Source organism: Dendrobates tinctorius, unplaced genomic scaffold (genome assembly GCF_039654945.1).
Source record: "Dendrobates tinctorius isolate UK_male_01 unplaced genomic scaffold, ASM3965494v1 ptg000332l, whole genome shotgun sequence".
Lineage (NCBI taxonomy): Eukaryota > Metazoa > Chordata > Amphibia > Anura > Dendrobatidae > Dendrobates > Dendrobates tinctorius.
In genome coordinates this window covers 10,484,606-10,491,734 of record NW_027361998.1, presented here as the reverse complement: position 1 = coordinate 10,491,734, position 7,129 = coordinate 10,484,606, and positions in this window count along the sequence as shown.

The window sequence follows — 7,129 nt, the reverse complement described above, 5'->3', positions numbered from 1 at the left end:
TTTCATTGCAGCCATTTGGTAAATTCTATAAACTTCATTTTTTTCTCATTAATGTCCTCTCTGCACCCCATCCTGACTGAAAAAAAAACAGAAATGTAGAGAAAAATGTTTTGCTTCAGTGTAAATGGGAGATCTGCAGCTAGACACTAAGGCAGCGGTGGAAAGTTATGAATATTGGGGTTTCTGTAGAAAACAATAATGATGGGACCTACATTTTCAACTTCAGGACTAATCGGGGAAGACTATGCATATTTTCTCATAACTCTGATACCTGCCTATAAGCTCATAATCAATAGTGGCCAGATTGCTGACACCAACCATGCCATACTCCCTATCTATGAAAAGGTAAAATCCTGATAAATATGGCCGTGATATTAAACTCCTGCTATCGTCCGGAGTGAAGCTATTGGGGATGTTGGGAATATCATAATTTCCAAAAACTGAAGCCACATGCCATGACCAGCCCTGTCAGTCATCGAGGGGAGGTGTGTGGGTGTAACCTAGGTGCTGATAAAAGGACAAGGCGAATTATGGTCTGTGTTCCTGCGTATTGTCATGCCCGCAGGTGGCACACGTAGTTCGTGGACCCACTGTGTCACAGGGCCAGATCTCTCTAGGAAGGGGCGGAGCTAAGCAGCTATCCTGTTCTCGTTGGAACCCCTGATGGTGGAGACAGACTGGGCTGCAGGTAGCCGCCAGGTACCACTCCCAGGCAGACACCGGTACTGCAGCTTCCGATCCCGGGGGGTCGAGATCACGACATGACCGAGGTCACTTAACAAGCAGGTAACAGAGACGAACACTGTATGGAGAACTTGGATACTGAAGATAGGTTCTTGTGCACACACAGTTATTAGGAACCGGTACTGGAGCTGGCCGCACTAGGACCAGGAACATTGGACAGAAGAGGACTGAAAACATGCAAAAAAAAGCTGCTCAGGCACCGGTCCCAGCATACGGCGGCATAAGTAACCTTAAAAACCCGCCTCACTTGCAGAGCAATATGCCATATATCAGATTTATAGGTGGTGATCATGTCAGCAGGTGCGGAAACGCAGTAACGCAGGGATTGCAGAACAATGCTGTACAACAATATTTAATTTTTAACAAAAGGATGAAAGTGATTTCCTCGCATGGAGTTGATAAACAATAAACAAGAATCAAGGGAAGTAAAGGGTTAACACGACAGTCTGATATTTAAACGGCACTTATCGCTAGTCTTCTCTCATCCACATACAGTCTGATGGGAGTTGGAGTACCGGCAACGACCGGTGTGGTGTCCTCAGATGGATCCCAGCAAATCACGGTCCAGCTTCTGGCGGTAACGGGTGGTCACCGGTTTTACCCGCTGAGCCCCTAGTCCAGAAATCTGTGCAGCCAAAGTGGGGATCGCTGCAGGAGTCTCTGTCTAAGGCTGTGTGCACACGCTGCGGATTTTGCTGCGGTGTACAGTACAATGATTCCCTATGGGAATCAAAAACCGCAGTGCAGACGGTGCGGAATTTTCCGCGCGGATTATCTGCGGTTTTCAATCCGCAGAAAGAATTGACATGTCAATTCTTTCTGCGGATTCCCCTGCGGTTTGCCATCTGCTCCATTGAGGAGATGAAAAACCGCAGGGCAAAACCGCAGAGCAATCCGCAGGTAAAACCGCAGGTCTTTTGACCTGCGGTTTCACCTGCGGATTTTACAAAATCCGCGCGGATGAATCCGCACCTAATCCGCAGTGTGTGCACACAGCCTAACATGGGTGCTGCCGCGCGTCTATCAGAAATGGGGAATTCCATTCCACCTGGCCCCTGCTCCTCCGCGCCAGCACTGTACTCTGCTTAGCCGGGTGCACGGCGCTCTGCACACACACTGTGTCACCGGAGCGTTCGCGCACGTTCTGCTGGGGCACTGCTCCACGCTGCCTCTCGCTGTGGAGCACACTGCACACCTGCCTCTGCTCTCACTGCCGGCGGGAAGAAGCTCTTTCCCGCGTTTCCTGCTCACTGTCCGGCTTAGCCATGCCCCTCCTCCCCAGGTCATGGGACCTGTCCGGTAACCCATTCTTTCTCCCCGGCAACACTGGATACAGCCTCGACAGTTCCGGACCCGGCATAACGCAGGTACCCGCAGCCCGGTCTTCCTCCTTACACTCCCGCCCTCCTTTAAGTTGCCATTCCACGGGTGAGAGTTCCTTCATCAGACGTTCACCATTTCTTGAATAATTTGCTGCCAAATAAACTGGTGTTGCTCATAATGAGTGGGAAGTATGCCAGCTGTCGTCCGCTCCGTACGGCGTAGTTCAGGTTGAGTGGTAGAAGACAGGAGCATATCTTGATCCGATGAATCGACCGTCTCTGGGGTTTCAGTCCTATGCACTTCTCTGGGACTGGCGGGCAGCGGATTATTCAAGTCTGAGAACGAGGCGATTGTCTCTTCATTACAGTCGAGAACCGTTGGGGTGAGCGTCAGTGGTGTCTGGCTCTCTCTCTTCCCCTTCAGGACCCTGTGACAAGCAAGGACGCAACATGCTACGGTGGACTATTCGAGTAGGCGCCCCTTCTTCCCGTTCAGGTTGAACTTCATACACTGGCTCATCGGACCCAACTCAGCCATTCTCCCGATACAGGGTTTTTGCCCCGAGGTCGCTTGTCTCGGACCAATACTCCCATCTCTGGCCTTGAGAGCTGTCCCACGAAAAGGCGTCGTTTCATGGTGTTGGAGTTCCCGAAACTTAGTTTGCACCAGCTGGTGAAGAGTCTACAGCCGATGTTGATGTTCTCAGACCTAGGAAGATAACCCCGTCCGTGGGTAGTCTTACAGATCCAACTCCAGCTCTGTCATTTCCCGCCCCTTTCGCCCGAACAGCAGGGTATACGGAGTGTATCCTGTTGTACTGTGCACTCGGTTGTTGTACACCCAGACCAATTCAGCCACATACTCAGGCCACCGTGTTTTCCGATCTTTCTCCAATGTTCGGCGCTCTAAATTAGCATCTGCTTGAAGTGTTCACATGCTCCATTCCCCTGAGGATGACAAGGCATCATCGTTGACTTCTCAATCTGGTACAGACGATGTAACTCTTCCATCACTTGACCTAGGAAACAAGCGCCTTTGTCAGAATGGATCCTCTTCGGGCAAACATACACCCAGATGAAGTCTCCCAGATAGCCTGTGCAGCTGACTCAGCAGTCTGATCCCGAGTTGGAGTCACCACAGCGTAATGTAGTCAGTCATCACCAGGCAATGTTCATACCCCAGATGAGCTGGGTCAACGGTCAAGTAATCAATCATCAATAACTCTAAGGGGGCAGAAGTCAAGATGATCTGCATTGGGATCCTCTGCTCCGGAGGTTTGGCTAGTACACAGCTCCAACATCATTGACAGGCCTCCTCTACTGCAGTCTTCAAACAGGGGTGATATACCAGCTTCTGTAACAGCTGGAACGTCTTCTCCGGACCAAAGTGAGCCCCTCTCTTATAGGTCTCCATAGCCACAACACAGATCAACTTCTCTGGGAGCACTACTTGCCAGGTGACCCCCAACTCCCGCACCAACTGCACTCTTCTATACAGCAAGCCGTCCTCCAACTGGAGTCTCTCCCACTGCCTTAGAATCTGCAGAGTCCCAGGGGACAGAGTGTCTCTTTCACTCCGGCTGGGAAAGTCGCTTCAGTGCCACCCACTGTCTCAACTGGGCAAGTTCCTTATCTTCTTGCTGTAGTTACACCCAGTCATCCCGCGGTCGTCCCAGCACCTGTTCTCCCGACTCCTCCCTGATCTGTCCCTGCATCGCCACCAGCGACCTAGTGAGGTCCCAAAAACCAGGAATCTCCTCTGCCTCTAACTCTTCATCTCGGTCGTGTCCAGGCCGCTCATGGGCCTCTCTCAACAGAGCATCAGCATGCGTGTTCTCGGCTCTGGGCCACTACGCAATCTTGTACCTATGCTTGGCCATGCGGGCCATCCATCGTTGTTCCAAGGCCCCCAATTTTGCATTTTCCAGGTGGGCTAGGTGATTGCTATTGGTGCACACCAAGACTTCGGACCCCGACAAGTATTCGGCAAACTTTTTGGTCATCGCCCACACTAACCGCCAGCCAAAGTGGGGATCGCTGCAGGAGTCTCTGTCCAACACGGGTGCTGCTGTGCGTTTATCACAAATGGGGAACGTGCCTCAGGGTCCTGCACCTGGCCCCCGCTCTTCCGCTCGAGCACTGCTCTCTGCTCAGCCAGGTGCACGGGGCTCTGCACACACACTGTCTTAATGGAGCGTTCGTGCAAGTTCTACCGGGACACGGTTCCACGCTGCCTTTCTCGCTGCGGAGCACATTGCACACCTCGCTCCGCTCTCACTGCCGGTGGGAAACAGAGCTCTTTCCCACGCTTCCTGCTCACTGCACGGCTTAGCTATGCCCCTCCTCCCTGCATCATTGGACCCGTCAGGTTCCCCATTTTTCCCTCCCGGCAACACTGGACGCAGCCTCGACAGTTCCGAACCGGCATAACACAGGTCCCCGCGGCCCGGGCTTCCTCCTTACAATCACATTAGAACTCCAAATCGTGCATGCAAGACAAAAAAAAAATGAAAAGCAGAATTCACCGGGTATGCAATTAAAAAAGTCCTTTATTTTCAATTCATTGGAACAGAGACTAGCAGAGAGGAGGGCAGGGGTGTGCAGGGCTTCAACGGGTTCAACTCACCTGCAGTTGGCCTTACATCAACTCGGTGCAGACGATCGTGAGGGACATCGGAACCGGATGCTGTAATTCAAAGAGCGAGCAGAGCGACAGGCCCAAACAGATCGAGAGGCTGACCGAGCTGAGTGACAAGATGAGTGTCGGTACCAGCTGGAGTTAACCTGAATCTAGAAGGAGCCATCCACCCCACAGAGCAGTGAGTCCAGTAATGGCAGTAGCTTTAATCCCCGTCCTGAGCATTTTCCTGTAATGGACAACGATGGGGACTTGGACATATTTCTGCGAGGATTTGAAAAGACCTACAGACAGTACCAGTGGGCTCGATATTTAACCCCAGAGCTCTGGATGTGTTCGCCTCTCTCCCTCGAGACCAAGATGGAGACTATGGCCATCAAACAGGCACTGGTAAAAAAAAGTACCAACTGACTCCTGAGATGTACAGCAAAAAGTTCTGGGCCCTCCAGCATGGACCATAAAACAGGTATGGTGAAGTGGTGGACAGGCTCAAAACCAACTTAGAGCAGTGGGTCCAAGGACGTTCAGTCACCACCTTAGATAAACAAAAGGACCTGATGGTGAAGGACAAGTTTCTCCATCTTCTATCTGTGGAGGTGAGACAGTTTGTGCTGGAGCGAGAGCCAAAGGAGCCTGCTAAAGCCACTCAAATTGCAGATTCTTATGAGGCCAATCACACACCGGAGGTGCGGAAGTCAGCTGCCGCCAACTGGAAAGAGGGTAAGCCGACAACCATTACCAATGCCGCTGACAGCCGGTCTTAAGGAGGACCTGTCACCTTCCAGCACCCGGCCTTCATCTGACTCCCGCCGCTGCCATACCTGCAACTAAACTGGTCACATCAGCCTAGTCTGCCTGGAGAGGCCAAAGATGAACCCTACACCTGAGGCCCAGGGGCCTAGTATTCTTTTTGTGGGTGGGGCAGTTGGGAGCGCTCATGAAAATTTGCTACTGGTTACTGTGGGCAACACCATTAATGTTGGGTTCAAGGATATTGGCACATAATGTACCCTCATCTGCCCTGAGTTTGTGTTACCAGAAGAATTCATCATGAGGAAGACCGTGACTGTCACCGGGCTTGGGGGTCTTCACCGAGTTTTCCTGGTTTGGGGTACAGGGAGAGTATTAAGGGAAGTTGGGGTGTCTCACAACCTCCCCACAAATGTTTTATCGGGAACTGACCTGGGACGGTTGGTTGCCCAAAACATCCCTGACAACCCTCCCAGATCTGATATGTCATGTGATGCAACTGTCGATAACGTGAATGTCATGCATAATGAAAATATGTTCTGTGGAAAGGGAGAACTCAGCCACGTCATGCTGTGGGGTGACATTGCTGAGGATTTCCTGAAAGGAGCAAGCATGAGTGCTAAGGGTAATGGGAACGGGCACGGGGATCACGAAGCAGGTGGTCTCGTGCAGCTGACCAGTGTCATGACAGACTGTGACCTGGCCACATGATTATCACCGCTCCTGAGGTAGCGGGGGAGGATGGGGAGAAAAACGGGGACCATTAGGGAAGTGGTTGCATACAGCTGACCACTGTCATGACGGACTGTGACCTGGCCGTTGGTAGCTGCCCCATGATTATCACTGCTCCTGAGGTAGCGGGGGAGGATGGGGAGAAACACGGGGACCATTAGGGAAGTGGTCGCGTTCTGCTTACCAGTGTCACGATGGACGGTGACATGGCCCGTGGTAGCTGCCCCATAATTAGCACAGTTCCTGAGGTAACAAGGGGGGTAGGGAAGGTCTTATCCACAACTTGTTCAGGGGCTGGGAAAGTGTGTTCCACAACCGGTCAAGATGAGGAACAAGTGCGTCCCTCCGTATGATATTAAAGCAGCTCCCATAGCCTCTCGGGGGGTGGTAAAGTTGTATCCCGAGCCTGCCCAGATGGTGGGAAAGTGTGACTCACAGTCAGTCAGGGTGATGGAAAGGTGTTACTTACAGATGGTTAGGGGATGGGAAAGTACAGTCCACAGCCTGTTGGGATGGTGGGAAAGCAGTATCCACAACCTGTCAGGATGATCAGAAAGAAGAATCCCCAGTTGGTCAGGGTGGTGGGAAGTATTGGTCTTACAGCTTGTCAGAGTGGCAGGAATGTAGTATTCACAGTCTGTCAGGGTGGTGGGAACGTTGGGTCCACAGCCTCACGGCCTGTCAGACAAATAGGAAAGCGTTGTTATCCCCCGGAGAGACAGTCCATGTAGCCGCTGACACCTGCAGCCAGAGAGCTCAGAACGCAGGTAATGGCCTGGAGCAGGAACCGGAGGGTTCCCGTAAGGTTAAGGAGTCTCAAACCCATCTGGTGGTACTGAGTGACCCCTCAGAGAAACTCCTCTCCGAATCCCATAAGGAGAGGGTACTATGAGGTCCAGGAAGGGATGCCGAGGAGATGGGGGTTAGGAAGTGATCTGTAAAT